The 19,478-nt window shown below is 36.9% G+C and overlaps 1 long non-coding RNA gene across 1 annotated transcript in view; it reads left to right on the forward strand.

The window, feature by feature from the left end:
- Positions 1-1,332: 1,332 nt before the first annotated feature.
- The window catches only part of LOC143665273 (uncharacterized), a 70,021-nt gene continuing 51,875 nt past the window's right edge, over positions 1,333-19,478 (forward strand). Inside the window, exon 1 of the long non-coding RNA XR_013166825.1 lies at positions 1,333-1,582. This is a non-coding gene — a long non-coding RNA (uncharacterized LOC143665273). The remainder of the gene's footprint in view (positions 1,583-19,478) is intronic.

The following is a 19,478-nucleotide window of genomic DNA, read 5'->3' on the forward strand; positions in this document are numbered from 1 at the left end:
TTAAGACTGTATCATATAATACAAATAAATGCCTAAATAAAGGAAAGATTGAAAATTTCCATTATTTTTCCTGTTTAAAATGCTAAGGGGAGTTTTTATGACACTTTACACATTACTTACAACATTTGTTTATAGGAATCAACATGTAAGCAAAGACTAAACATTTTTTAATAAGAAAAATGCACAAAGATCTAATTCATCAGATTCCAAAATATATCCTAAAAATACAGAATTAAATTGGAGTAGATAAATGAAATAGAATAATAATGAAATAAAATAACATCCCCAGATACCCAAACAAATAAGAATATAGTATATATTAAATGTTGTGTTTCAAATCAGGATGGAAAGTTCAGGGGAAAAAAAGCAATGAATAAAATATGGCTAGCCCTCAAATCTGTCACTTTCAGACTATGTTCCAAGGATTATGCATGACAGACAGAAGATTATCTGGGTTTTGGTTTATGACAGACAAGACTGTCAGCCACCCTGCATCAAGGATAACTGCCTTTCTCCTTAGGAAATGCTTGCATTTGCCTGAGAACCATATTTGAATCTTTCTACCCTGAGGTTTCCAGTTAACTACTGGATAGGAAACAGGCCAGCTCTATATGAAATCTATGAGAAGTTCTCATCCCTGAAGCGTGTTTAAAAAAAAGAAAAAGAAAAATATTACCTAAAAGTTGGCTTACTATATGTACTTCATGTTACAAGAAGAAAATTTAAAAAAGGATCCTTCCATTCTAAGTGCTGAGATTAATAAAAATAAAAACTAAAATACATGTGGTGGAGGAGGGAATGCATATGGACCTTTTAAAGCTATAATTTGTTAAAGTAAAATTATAGGAGAGTATTTCCAGAAAAAACACTATTTCTTATTAATAGGGTGTCTGCAACTCATAGGACATTGCACCGATAATGATTGCTTGTAATGATTACAAACAAAACAAAACAAAACAAAAAAACAAAAATAAAAACAGAAGTTAGCTCAGGAGAAAAAAAACAAAAAAAATTTTCAATTACATTTACAGCAGCAGCTGAAGGGGAACAAAATCAATGAAAGGAGCATACTTATTAGAGACCTGCAGTTGCCATAAAACTGAAACTAAATCACAGTGACAGTGCCTGAACTTCAGATAAATTGCTTTGCATTCAGAATGGGAGCCTAGAAAAATAATGGAAATGATATTGCAGTTGGTGGAAAAAGAGTTAGAACTTTTTATATCCATTACTTCTATGGCTCTTGTAGATACTGTCAAGATCAAATACTGATTTGTTATATTTTTATTTTTATTTTCTTTTTGTAGAGGGGCTTCTATTGTTCCTCCAAAAGATAATTCCACTCTATGTTGCCTTGGCATCCAAGGAATGGAGAATTATGATGTTCAGATGTTCAGTGTGGAAGCAGATCTCAAGGAAGGTGACCCTTGGGGAAAAAACTGATCTCTTTCTGAAGAGAGGCAGAGAGGCAGGGTGAGAAAGGAGGAGTAAAGAGCCTACCACCTCTGCCCTACAGTCTCAACAGAGACACAAATCATCCTGGTCAGAAGGCATCTCCTAAGCTCCATCCTTATGTCAAGAGGTATGAGTCTTTTCTCCCCAACCGCAGTGCTTCATTGTTTTTCCTGATCTATGCATTTTGTCAGGCTGGCTGCATATGCTGTATGGTGGGCTTCCAAGCTTTGGCAAGTGGTAATGAAATGCAGCCTCTGCCTTTATTAGAAACTGGCAACTTATCTGCACTAACAAGATGGCATCAGGGATTTTCATATAACAATACTGCACACAAATCACTGAGATTCTCATGCTATCATCTATAAATATTATACCAATGTAGAGTGAATCTTCACAAAGAGATTTTCTGCCCTTCGCAATCCTTCAAAAGATCTTGTATGATATTAGACACTTTCAAGTTTCCTTTCATTGAAGGTTCACTCAGTTTACTGCTTCTAAGGTGAGCAGAGAGATAGAATGGTAACTTCTATGGGAGTGGGAGAAGCCAGAGCAGAGAAATTTTATTTTTATTTATATAGGTAGATTTAAGCAGATGATATACAAAGGATAAAGATTCAGCATAAATTTTAAGATACAAAAAGGTGTAATGGTTAACTAATAGAATGAGTTCTCCAAGGAGAGTGGAGAGGGCAAGATGTGAAACACAATGGAGGAATTAGCCTTGCAGAAGGAATAACCAAATACCTCGATAGAAGGGAAAGAAGCAGCCGCTGAGGAACTTCTCACAAGATGGGCCAGCTTTACTTAGTAAAGAAGGAGGCAAGGTCATTGGTCAATGGTGAAAGATTGTGATTGGGAGGTGCAAATGATTTGAAGAGAAAGGGAAACATTTAAGGATAGAGGGGGATTAATAAAGGAATCATAGTTCAAGTTTAAGGTTCAGGTGAGGGCGGAAACCATGTATTTCTAATGGTACCAATACATTCTACTGTATGAGATTTTTTTTTGGCAGAGTTAGGTTGGAGTGCAAGAGAGACTCTGAGGGGTGGTTTCATTCAGAACCAAGAGATAGGAGTTTGATTTGGTTCATTGCTCTATGCCCAGTGCCTGAGAAAAGTAGGTTTTTTTAATATGCATTTGTTTATTGATTACATGAATGTGTGAATGAATGAATAGAACAAAAAGGAAAGAAAAAGAATTGAAGGTAATATAGAGTGATATGGTAGTGATGTGACACCCCAGAAGAAAAAAGTTCTTAATTTCAATTTGAATTCCTGTGTGTGTGAACCCATTGTAAATACAACCTTTTGAAGATGTTATTTTTGGTTCAATTGTGGCCAAACTGAATGAGATTAGAACTTAATCTGGATTACTGGAGTCCCTTATGAGCAGAAGAAAGTCAAATATATATAGAAAAAGCCACGGTGAGGAGCTGGGAGCTAAAAGTCAACAGAACCTAGAAGAGAAAGGAGAGGACATCACCTTGTGACAGGAAAGTCAAGGAACCTAAGGACTGCTGATGAGTAAGTCTTCTAGCCAATGCCTTGAATTGGACTTCTGGCCTCTGAAAGTGTGAACCGACAAACTCCTTTTGTTTAAACTAACCCATCATGTAGTATTTTCATACCAGCCTGACACAATGAGACAAGTGACTAAAGTGTTTTTGCATAGGGTAGAGTCAAATAGAAGATGAGGAGAAGTGGCTGATAGATTGCAAGAAAATGTAGTGGAACAAAGGCAAAAGTTTTTAATACTTAAAACATGACTAAATATATTAAAGTAAGAAAGTAGAGGGTCTATAAGGATAGGAGTTTGTGGTCTATAAGTAGGGTAATGGAATTTAAGATTTCAGAAACTGAGTACTTCAAGGCAATAAGATATATTGTTTCATCTTTTAATTTATTTATACATTTTGCCTCTATCACTTAGGAGTTCTTCAAAGATGGGGACTTTTTATTTTACAGTATCTTTTACAGAAGCATAGCCAAGTCAATAAAGAATGAAGAAATGAATAAAAATACAAATGCCTGTCTAAAATTGAGCCCCAGCTTCATAAGCGACTTTCCATGAAACTCCAAGTCATTTCTTCAGCTCTCTGTACTTCAGTTTATTGCCATTAGAATGGGAAGATACTTGTCTCATTCATGCATTTTTGAGGAATAATTCAATAACACTGGGAAATAACTTTAAGTTTCCTGAATTTTCATTTTAATTCCTCAATACAAAAACCCTAAATTCATTTCTTGAGTATTCTTTTTCATCTAGATCAATATATTCTATATTTTTGCATTATTCCCCAAATATGTAGCCTCCTGGATCCTATTTTAGAAAAAAAAACTACAGAAATGTTTCCATGATCATTCAAGAAATGATTAAGTATTTATACAGCACCTATTGTGTGTTTAGGAAAGTGCCAAGTGCAGGGGGAGATTTAGAAGTATTAGTCATGATTTCTGAGCCAAAACTAATAGATATAAAATAATTTTGAATTGTATGTGGTGACGAATCATCACATTCTAAATGAACTGGTGCATGATACTGATGCTGTGGGAATTTTAAGGAGCTAAGATCAATGAGGATTGGAAAATGCAGCTAGGACTTTATGGTGGAGGTAGGATGGGTTGAGTATTAAAGTAGAATCTCAAATGTTAGGAAGAGCATTTTAGGAGTAAGCAATAAACTTCTTACTTAACAACCTTCTTGTTTCTCTTGACAGTGAGGATATATTGGACTTTCCAAATCCATCTTTTGTGAGCATTGTTTGGAGTGTTTGCTATGCCCACCCCATCACCCAACCGTCAATGCGAGGTCTTTTGGCTACATGTGTACCCATGGCCCTCACTTCGCTGGCGTTAGTAGATTGAATCTGCATGGACACCTGAATCCAGCTGAGCAGAAGTCTCTCAACTGTGAATTTGTAGTTAGGATTAAGAGACACAAGTTTGGCTCTGGAACCAGAGATTTATAAACACAGGCCTTATGGATTTCTCCTTCAGAGAGAAAAAATTGAGGTAGTTTTTCAGAAAGAAGGAAAATGAGAGGTCTTGGGACTTTGAGAAAAAGAGAGTAGCTGCCTTGGGTTTACAAAGTTTCTTGCTTGATGAGCTGGAATCTGACTGAATGTGCTATACTTGAAGTCCATGAAACACTACTATGGCCATATAAAACAATCCCACTTTTCCTCATGCTAAGTAGAGTGGGTTTCTCTTAATGGTTAACAAGGAGGCTTAATAAAGGTAGAATATTAGACACTTTATATTTTGCTGGGATATAATGAGTGAAACTTAAAGTTGAGATGACATTGCTCTAGGGTGTGGTTTATCTTCTTGCCAGAAATGTATCAAATGCTTTTTCTGCATCAATAGATATGATCATGTGATTTTTTTTCTTTTTAGCCTGTTAATATGGTGGACTATGCTGATTGATTTTCAAATATTGACCCAGTTTTGCATGCCCGGAATAAACCTCATTTTGTCATTGCTAGGGAAATAACAGATACCTGTTAAGTGGCCATCACCCAGGACTCACTTACCCCCATCTCCTTCTCTGGGGAAATCATAAACACATGCTATATGGCCATCTTCTGGCTTGCCGCTACCCCTATGTGCTGTTCCACAAACGGGGGAGGTGTCAAGTCTAATGAAAAGGCAGGACCAGACCTTAAACCTATCAGTGGGGAACAAGCAGCCCCAGATGTTTGTTTATCAGAAGAGGCATTCTCAGTGGTGGGACCCACTCCCCCTGCGGTGAGTAAAAACCACATTCAAACAGTGTTGACTGGTCTCTGTTCTTTGGCAAAATGAGGTGTAAGGAGCTGCCTTCTACCAACCCCTAACTGAGCCGTTTTGACCACCCAGGAGACCAGACATGATAGGACTTCTTTTCCTCATCATTTTTTTTTGGGGGTGGGTGGGTGGGTGCATGATCCAGGAATCAAACCCAGGTCTCCTGTATGGTAGGCAAGAATTCTACCTCTGAGCTACCCTGGCACACTTTCCCTGCGCTTTTGGACTCTTTGTGCTATGTAAGAGACAAGGAGATAATTTCTGGACTGGGTTTTTTTTTTTTTTTTTTTTTAATATACAATAAAAGGATCAATTGCTGCAAGTTTCTTTTGTATCCTGAGCCTGTGTTTAAGTGATGCACAGTTGTATTAGCAACTTGCCACACAGTAATGAAGAGTAATTCTTTTTATATTTTGCTGAATTCTTTATGTTAATATTTTTGTCCAATTTTTGTATGTCTATTCATGAAGGACATTGGTCTTTAGTTTCATTTTTTGTCATTTTCTTTCTTTTTCTCATTTTTGTATCAGTGTAATATTAGCTTCCTAAAATGAAGCGGGAAGAGTTCTTTCCTCTTCTATTTTCTGGAAAAGATTCTACAAAATCTAATTCTCTTTAAGCATTTGGTAGGATTCTCCAATGAAAACATCTTGGCCTGGAGTGGTGTACATAGAGTGGTATTTAGAGTATGTTTTTAGTTTCCAAGTATTTGGAGATCCTCTAGTTTAATGCAGTTCTGGTCTGAGAAAATATTCTGCATGATTTCAGTTATTTTAACTTTTAGGGGTGGTTGTTTTGTGACCAGAGATATAGTCTACTTGGTATATGTTTCGAGGACACTGGAAAAGAATGTTTATATTGCTGTTGTTGGAACCTATTGGTTCGTGGTTTTGTAGAGTGCTATATTCTTGGAAATTTTATGTGTTTTCTACAGATTGTTTAGAAAAGGAGTATTAAAGTATACAGTTATAATTGTGGCTTTGTCTATTTCTCCCTTCAATTGTATAAGTTTTTCCTTCACATATTATAAAATCTCTGTTTGATTCATACATATTTAAGGTTGCTATGTCTTCTTTGTGAATTGACTTGTTGATTATATAATGTCCCTCTCTGTCTTTGATAATTTTTTTGCTCTGAGGTCTACTTCATCTGATATTAATACAGTCACCCCTTCTTTCCTCTGATTAATGTTTAAATGCTATCCTTTTTCTGTCCTTTTACTTTCAACCTGCTTATACATGTTTGAAATGAGGTTTTTGTAGACAGCATAAAGTTGAGTATATTGTAAGACCTAAAATTCCACGTGTGCTTTGACATCTTTGTGCTTCACTGGGCTCAAAGGCCTAACTATGAGTTTCCCTGCTCTCATCAGTTAGACTTCTGCCACCCAGTGTGAAAGACTCCCCTCCTAGCTAATTCCTCTGCCAGCCAGACCAGCTGCACTCTCCTGGTTTTCAACTCATTGGTTTTCAATGAGTTTCTCCTCCTGCTAGCCCTCAGGATTATTAAACAAGCAATTCACACCACCCACAGGAAAAAGAGGCACCCAATCCTCTTATTACAACAAATCCAGCCTGCCACAGTCCCTGCTGGTTCACTCTGCTTCTGAATGCAAAACCTATGCAGCCCTACGCGGTGTGCCATGTCACCCTTCCAGGGATGAGATGACACATGACTAATAAACTGGTGTCAACCTCATCTGTCCAATGTGGGGCGTCTTGTATGGATATTTCATAGTGTTTAGGATAAGGGATCTCGTCTCCACCACTGGGATGAATGGGAGTCGGTTAGTCAGAATACTGAGTCATGTTTTTTAATCCATTGGGTTCTGTCTTTCAACTAGTGTATTTAGGCCATTTAAAATTGATGTAGTTATATGTTAAGGCTTAAATTCCCCCTAACTTTTTGTTTTCTGCTTTTTTTTGCTTGTTTGTTTCTCTGTTTCAATTTCTTGCTTTCCTGTGGGTTACTTGCACTTTTTTTAGAATTCCATTGTTTTTTATATCTATAGTAGTATGTGTAACTTTTTTGATGGTTGCTCTAGGTATTACACCATGTATACATAACTTTTCGCTAGTGTACTGGTGTTGCCACTTTATCAGTTCAAGTGAAGTATAGAAAGATTGCTTCTCTTTATGTCCCTTTACTCTCCCCTGTTTATGATATATAGTGGTTATAGTTAGATAGTTATAGAACCACATCAGACAGTGTTTTAATTATTGCTTCAGCAATTAAACATAATTTAGAAAATTCAAGAGAAGGAAGGCTACTGTGTTTACCCATGTTTTTGCTTCCTATGTCCTTTCTTTCTTCCAGATGTCCTAAGCATCTTTCTTTTATTATTTTCTTTTTGTTAATAAACCTTTATTTAACCGTTCTTTTAGGATAGGTGTGTTGGAAAAAATTCTCTCGGTTTTTCTTTTTTCATCTGAAAATATCTTGATTTCCTGCTTTATTACAAAAGGATATTTTTGATGGGTTCTGGGTTGACAGATCTTTCTTTCAGACCTTAAAAAATAATGGGCTACTTCCTTATGATGTGTGTAGTTTCTGATGTGAAATACTTTATCATATGATTTTTTTTTTCCTCCAAAAGGTAAGATGTTGTTTTTCTCTGGCTGCTTTTAAGATTTTTTTCTTTGTCTAATTTTCAAAAGTTTAATTATGATGCTTGTAGGCATGGATTTCTTTGGGTTTTTTCTGTTTGAAGTTTGCCCAACTTCTCAAATATGCAGGTTTGTTCTTTTTCTAACTTGGAGAAGTTTTCAGCCATATTTATTTGGGTACTTTTTCAGCTACACTCTTTCTCCTCTCATTCCTGATGGTGTTTTATTTCCAAGTCTCCCAGATCTCTGAGGCTCTTTTCATTTTTTACAGTCTACTTTCTCTGTGCTGTTCATTAGATAATTTCTATTCTATTTTCTAGTTCATCGATTCTTTCTTCAGTCTCTTCCAATTTATGGTTGAGCCCATGCATTTTTAGTCAGTGTCTTAGTTTTGCTAAACTCCTATCACAAATAATGCAAACTGGGTTTGGCTTAAACAACAGGAATTTATTGGCATATAATTTCAGAAGCTAGAAGACTTGCTTTCTTCTGGGGTCAGTAGCATTCAGGCTGGCTGGCAACCCTTGGGTTCCTTGGCTTTCCCATCATAAGGTGATGTCCTTCCCTTTCTCTTCTGGGGTCTGTTGAGTTCAGCATCCAGCTCCTTACCGTGGTTTCCTCTCTCTCTGTCTGAATTTCTTCTGCTTATAAAGGACTCCAGCATTCCATATTGTTTCATTTTCATTCAGTTGAGCCACTTCTTAACTTAAACAATATCTTCAAGAGATCCTATTTGCAATGAGTTCACACCCACAGAAATGAGGCTCAAGACCAAGGATGTGTCTAAATTGGGACATATATTCAGCTCATGAGAGTTATTATGTTTCAGGTCTAAATTTCAACTGGTTCTTCCTTCCTGAGAATTTTTATTTCTTTGCTATGGCTTTCTACTTGTTCCTTTGTTGCAAGTGTATTTGTAATCACTTGTGGAGGCACTTTTAACATGATTCCTTTAAAATATTTGTCAGATAATTCTAACATCTCTATCATTTCAGTTTTGGCATCTCCTGAAGTTTGAAATTTTCTTTTTCTTGGCATAATGAGTGATTTTTTTAAATTGAAATCTGAACAATTTTGTATTGTATTGTGAGACCCTGGATCTTTCTTCAGTCTTCAGTGTTAACTGACATTCCCTGACACACTCCATATTCCTGTCACATGGAGGTAGAAATCTATGCTCCCTACTTTGTGTCCATTAATACTGGGTGGATGTGGGTGGATAAGGGTAGTTCATTAATGGCGGGTGGGAGGGGGAATTCTGACTTTCTACAGATTGTCCACTGACACTGAGGTGGAGGCAGACCCATTAATACTGGGTGTTGATAAAAGTCCTGTCTGTGCACTAGCCCTCCTCTGATACCTTCCCAGTGAGCAGGTGGAAGGGTGCCTCATTACTGCCAGGTAGGCACTGCCATCCCAGCTCCTTCCTCAGCCTTCTCTGACACCACCTCAGCATAATGGTTGCAGTGCCTCATTGCAGCCTGGTCAGAGTAGAAGTCTGAGTTCTTTCATCAGTCTTTGCTGGCATGTATCGGGTAGAGCCCCTATTTCTTTTCTGTGATGTTTGACTGGAGTAGTGTCATTGTCTAAAAATTTCCTATTTTGCCAGTCTGCCCCTTCCTTCATCCTGTGGCTGGAGAGACCAGGCTTCTTTTCTCTGCACTTATTGGCATTTCAGGGTCACCAGCTCCAGGTCTGGTATATATGAGGCAAAATGAAACACCAGGGAACTCACCACCATGCCATTCCTTGAGTCCTAGGGTCCTTAACCAGTCTGCCTTCTTAACTTTAATTTCAAGAGTCTTCTTATATTTGTTTTATTTAAATGTCCAGGGGCTTTTAGTTGTACTTAGTGGTAAAAAAAGGGAACGATGTGTTTACTACCCATCTTCTCATTTTAATACACTTTCATTGCAATTTTTTTAGTCATTTTTAATCTCTGTTTACACCTTGTTAGTTATACCCTGAATTTCTGCTGCAATGAATATGAAAAATGTCATTTATGCCTATGCCATTGGTAAGTTATTTCTGAGAATAGATCTATTAACATGACAAATGGAAACATAGATATTGGTTCATGGACTCCTAAGGTGAGTCTGTGTGAGTCAGATAGCACATGAGAGGATACATGAAGAAGTAACATTTGTTTTCACTTTATTGTGAAACTGGGTACAACTGCAAGTTTCTGGCAATTCAGAAAAGACTGACGTTGTCTGGACCTAATAATCATTAATGTTGACAAAAGTGGCAGTCTTGTGAGTATCTTGTAGGTGGGTTACTGTTCATTTTTGCCATGATTGTGTTCCTTTCCATCCATGTATCTTGATTCTTCTAGGACAGGGAAGATCTTGGACTTATCTATCCTTTTCTATGTTCCTGGGGCTGTCTTGTTTGATATGGCAACTTCCATGTGTTTATAAACGTCAAAGATAATCTCCAGTTCCTTCTGCACTTTATTTTGCATTTCTTTTATATTCCCAGTTACATTTCATCTGAAGTTAAGCAAGAATAAATATGCATATTTTATTCTTTTAAGAGTCAGATTGCAGTGAATTTATTCTTTTAAGAGTCAGATTGCAGTGAACCCTTAAAACTTATAGGCAGATTTACTTCTCTGGGTTATGTTCCCAAGAAGAGTTTACTTGAATTTACACGAGATGATAATGTTTATCTTGTAAGGTCTCCAGTCTTCCTAGAATTGCTAAGAACACATTCTCTGAATTTCCCCAAGAGGAATTAACTCTAGGCAAAGCTCCTAAACCAAGATACTCAAATTTTTCCTGTTAGCTCATTTTCTCTAGAGGAAGGCTTCTAATTTATTTCCCATCTGGAAGACTTTGCTGAGATAGAGTCATAGCTGTACATCCTCATGGCATATATATCAGTATCCTGGCACATAATCTGCCTGTGGATAGATTTCATCAGAACTAATGGGAGGATGAATGTGTTTACCTCCTAATCCAGAGTGGCTTCTGACCAAAATTGCTCTGTCATTTAGATGTAAGTCTAACGGTAAAATTGTACCATGGACAGATTGAGGGTAATCAGGATGCAAAATTATTAATTATGTCTCCTATAATTAAAATGAGAACTCAGAAACAAAACCCCAGGCTCGCCACTAGCCAGGCTTATACCAGCACGAGCAACCTCTCCGTATTGCAATTAGTTTTCTGTGATGTTGGCTGTAGGTCAGGCATAAATGGATTGATGGTTTTGCTAGTTATGTCAACAGCTCTGTGTAGAAAATGTGGTTGATGTTTCTTGGGCTTTGTGGAAGGTGCCTGGTGCCCCACGCTACTAATGGCATGCTGTGTTATCCATGATAAGATTTATTGATGACAACTTAGGAGCAGAGTATTGGCCGAAGGGATGAGAGGCCTGCAGCCCAGGTAGTTGTTCAGCCAAGTGTTGCCCTGCTAGCAGGTTGGTGCTGCAAGAAGTTCTCAAATAAGGGGAAACTCCAATTCTGCACCAATTTTTGTATGTTCAGGCTAGTCCAAGTGGGTAAGGAGGACACAGTTTTTTTTTTAAGTAAAAACAACTGTAATGGGGCTTCTCCAGGCCCAGAAGACAATCTTAGGGAATGCTGAGAATTATTTGGAGAGTTTGCATATCAAAGACAATGACATTATCCAGAATCTTTGCTGCCTTTCAGCCAGCTTCCATCCAGCTGGTCTCCTGGTGCCAGGCTGCAAAGAAGGAGGAGGGCAAGAATGCCCCAGGCCTTCTCTCCTGAGGCCAAAGGTTTGTGCCTCTTAATAGATGGAAATCATAATCCACAATGCAGATCCAGAAATGCTCAGGTTTCTGGTGGGCTGGATTTTTGCTGTTTCTTTGCCAACATGTGAAAGCAGTTCTCAGAAAATCTCAGAGTAACAGGCAGATTTCTCATCAATAGCCACCCCTAATGAGCTCACTTCTTAGATACAGATCAGTTCTATACAACATATTTTATTTTGCTTTGCTTTAAAAGAAGAAATCATTGTGTGATGACCAATTATCTCTTAGGCACTGAACTAGGCACTGACATGGAATTTTTGCTCTCACAAATGCTAAAATGAAGATATTAATTTATCCAGTTAAAACATGAGGAAACTGACTTAAAGAGATTAAATACATGGCTATTGATATCTGGCTAGTAACCACAACATACCCTGCTGTTAAGTAGTTGCATTGTAGTTGGGAAAGGCAGATGATAATGAAATAGGCAGAAAATAAGAAAGAAAGAAAGAATTTAGAGATTGAAAGGTTCTATGAAGGAAATAAAACAGGGTGACGAGAGAATCACTGGGGAGTGGTGCTAATTTACTTTAGATGACCAGGAAAAGCCTCAATAAGAAGTGGCACATGGCACATTATCAGCGACTTGAGTCATAAAAAGGAATGAATCCAGGGGCAGGACAAGGATAGCTCAGTGGTAGAATTCCTACCTCCCATGGTCCCGGAACCTGCACATTCCAAAAAAAAAACAAACCAAACAAAAAAAGGAATGAGTCCAGAGAAGGTTGGGGGTCAAATATTATTGGAAAGAGGGGAGGAAGGCAAAGGCTTTAAGTAGAAATTAAGCATATTAAACTTGGAAAGACAAAGGAGATAAGATGGCTAGAGAAAGGGGGAAAGATTGCTGGGAAAGGGTCAGACTTGAGGTCAGGAAAGAGTCAGATTTGGTAAGGGAGTTAAATTTTAGTTTTTAAAGCAACAACCAATCTGTTCCAAGTAACATTTTTCATGCATTAAGCATGGTTTTGACAACCTTATATATATATTTAGTCATTTCAGCTTCACAGTCCCTATAAGGAAGTATTGCTATTAGCCCATTTTACAGATAAAAAAATGGAAGCACACATTGGAAAGTGACTAGTACTGGAATGCAGTGGGAAATCATTGAAGGAATTAAAGTATCATGGTAATGTAATCTTATTTGCATTTAAAATACCACCGTGAGGCTTTTGTGTAGAAATGAATTAGGGAGTATGGGAGAAATCAACTGGAAAACCCAGGTGACAGATGATGGTAACATATAATAAGGTATTATTGATAAAAGAGAAAAATCTAACTAGAGGATTTGGAGAAATCAAGAAAGATACCAGGTTTGTTGTTTGAACAACTGGGTGTAGATTGGTATCATTTTTCACAATAAATGATAGGGAACACAGGGAAGAACAGATTAGGGTAGAGCATAAAAAATGTTTATTTGCCATATTAAGATATTGACATTTCTTAGATATCCAAAGGGAGTTGTCAAGTAGAAAGTGAATATATGAAGTTTGGAACTCAGTGAGAGGTTACATAATGGTTTTTTTTTTTTTTTGTGCGCATAAGCCAAAAGCTTTGGTGAAGCTGTTTCCATAAATGAATCTGGGACTGAAGTTTGTTTTAGTGGTAGAAGCCTGAGTAGGCAGTTTCTGCTTGTTGTTTCAAGACTCCTTAGGTGCTCAAATATTTCTTCTCAGAAAAAACAATATTTAGGTTTCAATCTCAGGATAGTGAGAAGTCCTTTGTTAGGCTTTTGGATTCTTTTTGGATTCATTTTGACCTCTATCTCACATTCTAGGATTTGATTGCCTCTGATATCTGTCAGCTGTACAGAAGTTCAAGGGAAATATTGTTTTAAAAGCATCGTCAGGGGGTGTGAAGGTAGCTGAAGGAGATCCAGGTTCAATTCCCAGCCCATGCACTTCCCCAAACAAACAAACAAGCAAACAACAATAATAAACAAACAAACAAAAAACAAATTCAATAAATGGTGCTGCAATAACAGGATACTCACATGGAAAAAGAATGAAATGTGATCCCCCATCATACGCATACAAAGAAAAAAAAGAAAGCATGTTCAGCTCAGGAAGAGTACAAAGTAAATGAGGAACTTCTGAAAGATGATGGTTACCCAAACACAAATGATATTTCAAAGAGAGTTCAAACTGAGAATATTTAAAATGGACAATCCTAAACTGCGGATTTTCTGTATTCCATGACATGAATAGTACAAATATTACTTTCATTAAGTCCTAGTTTATACCTTATTTATTTATGCCTGGATGGTTCTCTCTCAGTCCGAATTTGTTTTTCAAACCTCCCAACAGGTTAGATAGAATGGGTTGGCCTTATCTCAGATTACTTATTCTGTGTAAAGTAGAAATCAGGCAAACATCTCAACCATCTCTTCCTGAACTCCAAGGTCGGAATGCACTTTGATATCAGAGACAGCAAGAAAATGTCAACTACTGAACCCCATCACATCCCCTTAGTTGCCTGCTTTCCTTAATATTTTTCTGGGATCATTCAGAGATAGTATTTGTCATCCATTCTGAGATGTACATTTTTAATATTGTACTATCTCTGAAATCAGAATGTATCTTGCATTTATACTTGGCAGTGTGTTTTCTTCTTTAGTGGTATATAAAATAATGGTATGTCTTACAGTTGATGACATTTTATATTGATGAAAATCACTAGTGAATAAGGTTAACATTTAACAGCTGCTAGAAGGCCAACATTTGGAAGAAGGAAATGGATGTTCTAATACCAGTATGGGAATTAGGGCTATAAAACGAAAATTGTTGGATATCCCTTGAATCTGATGTTTGAAATTGCTTTTTTTGATATATAATCCATGGCCTTGTATTAGGACCCCCTAAAGCAATGTTTGCACAGTGGCACATAAATTATATTCTTAAAACATTTCTATTAAATATTTTTAAATGCGAATTTCCAGGACATGCATTTCAAGCTTTTGATTATGTTGCAGAGTTTACAAATTATTCTGTTTTTACTAACCCATCTTGTCTCCAATGACTTGACAAATGAAAACTGAAGATAAAAATAAAGACTCCCAACTTTCAAAATCTGTAGATCTAAGATGACCTCTGCTTATTAGACAGCCAATAATTATTGGCAATCTTAAAGAGGTCAAGGCATACAATTAGGAGAGATATATCTTATGATAATTTATAATAATTGTTCATTAACATTTTCCTCTGAAAACTATGGGCTCAGCAATTCATTTCTCATATGTTGCCAATAATTTTCTGTGCCCTCTACTTTGGAGTTATGCCTTGATAAAGGCCATTTGACAAACAGCAATATGTGGATTGGGTAAGACATTTGTCAATATTGGATTTACAGGCGGTAGTGCTTGCTCTAATCATGCTGCTGTTCTAAAAACCTTGGTACTTAGCCCATCAATCTACCTATAAAAGAACAACATTATTTTTAAAGTGACAAAGGCTATTTGGAGGAGGGCAGTCAGTTAGCAAAGCTGCCTATGAAATACACCAGGGAGGAAGAGGTGAGATGAAGGCATATAAATTTGATAAGATCCTCAGGAAAGCTCAGTTTGCTGAATGGGGCTAGATATTTAATCTAACTCTTAAGACAATTAAAGCATTTCTAGGAGACAATCCCTTTTATTTCCCCCTCTCATAAACTAACCTTAACCTGGCCACTTATTTGCTGGGATGCTCCTGTGACCAATAGAGAAAAACATTTTGGGGAGCAATGGGCATATATGGTATCTTTTCCCACATTGTACAGTGTGGTATGGTTGCTTTAAGATCTTTTTCCATCTCTCTCCTGTGGTCATGGTCCATATCAAGATAGGATAATACAAGTGTTTTTGTTGGTTTGTTTGTTTTGCAAGAGAGAAATAGATTCTTTAGCACAATGTGCTGGTTTGAAACTGTTATGTGTCCCAGAAAAGCCACATTCTTTTTAATCATAATCGAGTCTTGTGGGGGCAGACCTATTTCAGGGTGGAATCTTTTGATTAGAACGTTTCCATGGAGATGCGACCCTGCCCATTCAAGATGGGTCTTCATTAGTTTATGGGTTCTTAAGGTAGCTCACGTAGAGAGAAAGAGCTCAGAGCCAATACAGAGAGCAGATGCCTAGACACAAATATTATGAGATGTAGAAGGAAAGTTCCCAGCAGAAGCCAGAAGGACCCACAGGAGCTGAGCCATTTTGAAACCAACCCAGGAGGGCCAGCAGGTGTCTTCATGTGCCTTCCCATGTGCAGAGGAACCCAGATGCATCCTTTCTTCTAGGAAGGTGTTCTCTTCTTGGTATCTTTTCCCGGCCTTAGAATTGTAACTTGTAAGTTAATAAATCTCCTTTATAAAACCTAACATTTCTAATATATTGCATTTTGGCAACTTTAGCAAACTGAAACACATGATATACCAGAATTTTGCCAAAAGTCATAGACAATATTAATAAGGGAAAGAGTAGTTTCTCTAGTTGTTATTTCACTTTAACGTTAGAACTGGAAGTACCACTTTCATTCATTTCCTCCTCCTATAGGTTCTTCCACCTCTGACAGTAGCACCAAAAGGGGATGGTTTTAGTGACCCTCCTCATTATACTTTCCCTCAATGCTACAGTAAACCAAAATAAACTAAAGATCTGTTTAATAGAGTGCTTGCTTAATAAATGAAGTTTTAATATAAATCTCCTAGCCTCTACCTCTCATTCCATCCCCATTTAATAGATTGCTGCTCCTAAATATCTTACATAGAAATGATGGAACAACTCCAACTCATGCCATTCCTTTGGGTAAAACCAGCCATGAAGAAAAAGAAGTAGGACCCTCTGGGATGGCAGAGAAGTGAAAAGCCTGAGAGCACTATGTAGCGTGCAGAAGTAGGGGGCTGAGATCAGAGGGAAACTTCTGTCTAAGGTGCACTATATATGGGTTTTGTAGGGACTGTTTTGTATATCCCTTGAAATTCTATGTGTATGCTTATTCATTAGTTTCTCCAGTAGTTCTCTTCTTAAATAAGCAAGAATTTTTCAGTAATGACCTGGTGCATCCCACTCTTCTAATTGGTAAGGGAATGGTTAAGGGGTCACATCATTTTAGATAATGAAATGATAAACACTGGTTGCTAAAGTCAGGAAAGGTGACTTGTATATTTGTTACTAACTTGAAGAGAAGGAAAAACGACCTACTTTTGAGACCAATGATTCAATGTGGAGACCCTCCTTCTATTTCTTGAGATGTGAAATAGGGGTATTGGATCAGATGACTCCTAAAGTCCATCTGTCTCCTTAAAAGGTTCTAATTGAATTCTGGTTCTACCATTTGTTAGCTTTTTAAATGAGTGATTACTTAGATCTGAGCCTCTGTTTTCCTAATGTGTATTGTGAAGATACTAATTGCTTCTTTTCACAGTTAAATGAAATGACATGTGACAGTGCTGAGAGCATAGAGGCACTCACATGATAGCTACCATTAGTATTGGTTTCTGGTTATCAAATATTTTCTTTGTTCTGAGTGCCTTATACCCTTTTAGACTTTATTCTTCATTAGTGACTTGAATTTGATGCTGGAATTTGAACTATACTAAAAGATTTGGCTAACTGCAAGATAGCTGAAGCATAAGTCATGGAAAGAAAATAAGTGATATAATCATCTGTATGGTAACTATAACACAGACGTTTTCGTTGTACCCCAGGTGTCAGAGTAGTTATCATTTATGTATCCATTAATACATTTCTGTGGGCTGCAGTCAAGCAGATCTTTTGGGGGTTGGTTCTTGGTGCTAATTTGAGCCATTTTTGCACACCCTTGAGCTTGCGTAAGAAGTAACTTTATATTTTTTTTATAATAAATAATACCTAGTCACAAATGGGTGTGGAGAAATTAAATTTAGGAAGGATGATAAGACAAGGCAACATTGATAACAGCCAAATAGAAACTTAGGATTTGTTGGAAGTAACCTTACAAGTTCATCAGTAGGGCAGGCAACAGTGGCTCAGTGCCAGAATTCTCGCCTGCTGTGCTGGAGACCCAGGTTTAATTCCTGGTGTCTGCCCATGCAAAAAAAAAAAAAGAAAAACAAGTTCATCAATAGCCTCCTCTACAGGAACCATTCAAAACCCAGAGTATTTTTTAATGTGAAAATTATTTTCCTAATTATATAATTAATGCAAGATGGAGGGGTCAAAATTTACTTCTCACATCTCTCAGAAACCCATATCTAAAATGTGAAAAGTTTCAAATAAAGCAAAGGTGGAAGTCACATGGAACAAGAATGTTTTCTTTGGCTGTCATGATGGTCTAAATTTTATTTTTCTGAATTGCATTTTATGATTAAAAAATCAAGACGTTTCAAATGAAATATAGGTTTTTGTTTCTGTTTAAAGGCATCCTATAATAGCTCTCTGTTGGTGCCCAGCTGTGGCTGCCATTGTCAGCAGTGATTATGGTTTATGGATTGCTAAAGCTCCCTTCACTCCTTAGGGATTTTTTTGTTGTTGTTGCTGATGTTTTTTTGAGAAGGTGTGGGGTGTGCATGGGCCGGGAATCGAACCTGGGTCTCCTGCATGACAGGCGAGCATTCCACCACTGAACCCTCCTTGCACCACAGTATTTTTCTCACAAAGACACAGTTAGCTTTTTCAGTTGTCTATGCTCAGTTGTTTTTCTTTTATTCATCTATATTAACTTTCTGTGCCCTGTGGGGCTTTGTGTTTGCATCTTGACCAAAAATGGTTAATTATTTTTATGCTAACTTTTAGAAATTTTTTTCTTGCTTAACTTCTCTCTCTATTTTCATTAAATATTATTGGTGGTGAAGGTTGCTATTCAGTACTACATGCATTTAAAGAATATCCACATCCATCTTCCCAGCTGAGGAGCGTGAAGTAACCAGGGAACACATTATAGACAGCAAGGCACCAAAAAACCTCCTAGGGACTTGGTTTCCAATGTGAATGGAAGTTTTATTGTATCAGCTAATCATTCCAGAAGGTATTTAATCAAATAACTATTCTGTATGCACTCAGTACCATAGTAGTACAAAAATGCTAGTATTTTATTCTTTGATCATGAAAGAAAGGAGAATAAGTGAAATCAGAGTGTTAAATTTTTTTAACAATAAATTTTGAATGACTCAATGACAAAGGGAGTGATTCTTATGGGACAATTTTATTTATTCAAGTACATTTAGTTTCTGTTAATAATTTTAGACCTCCCACTGTGTTTTACCTTCTGCCAGAGTACACATTTTGCTTTTCAGAAAATAAGATCTATTAATTTTCTAGTGTAGAAAAGTTGTATTCTCAGTTTTTTCAACTTTAGAAATGAAGAAATCAAAGTGAACTCCTACAGATATCAATTTATTGTTTTAGTTCATTGTGATACAAATAGGTATGACGGGAGAGTTTGTGCTTTAGAGAGAAATGCAAAACCACAATAAAACCTAACCTAAGTGTCAACTCTCAGAAAGTGCTTCCTTGTCTCCATTATTCCTTTTAATCCCTCTATTTATTTATTTTTCTTCTGAATTTATAGTTATCAGATTTAGAGAAGTTGATCCATCAGTCAGGTCATTATAAGTGAACCCACTGGATTTATTACTGATTGCAGCATCAGTTTTTTTTTTTCCTATAAAAATTTTCCTTCCAACTCTAATCCCAAGTTAATTCAGCTAAAACCATTAAATATTTTAAAAATTTGCCCACAGGCAAAATTAAAGGTAGGATAACTGGTTCTTTTATAGATGAACTAAGCACTTTTACATAAATAAATAGTTTCTATTAATGATTCTCTTTCCTGTTCTCAAAGAAAATCAAGCATAAATAGAGGCCCATGGAGAGAATTAATATGGGACTCTGTTACACTGCCAAA

The sequence above is a fragment of the Tamandua tetradactyla genome, chromosome 21, assembly GCF_023851605.1.
Source record: "Tamandua tetradactyla isolate mTamTet1 chromosome 21, mTamTet1.pri, whole genome shotgun sequence".
In the NCBI taxonomy this organism is placed as follows: Eukaryota; Metazoa; Chordata; class Mammalia; order Pilosa; family Myrmecophagidae; genus Tamandua; species Tamandua tetradactyla.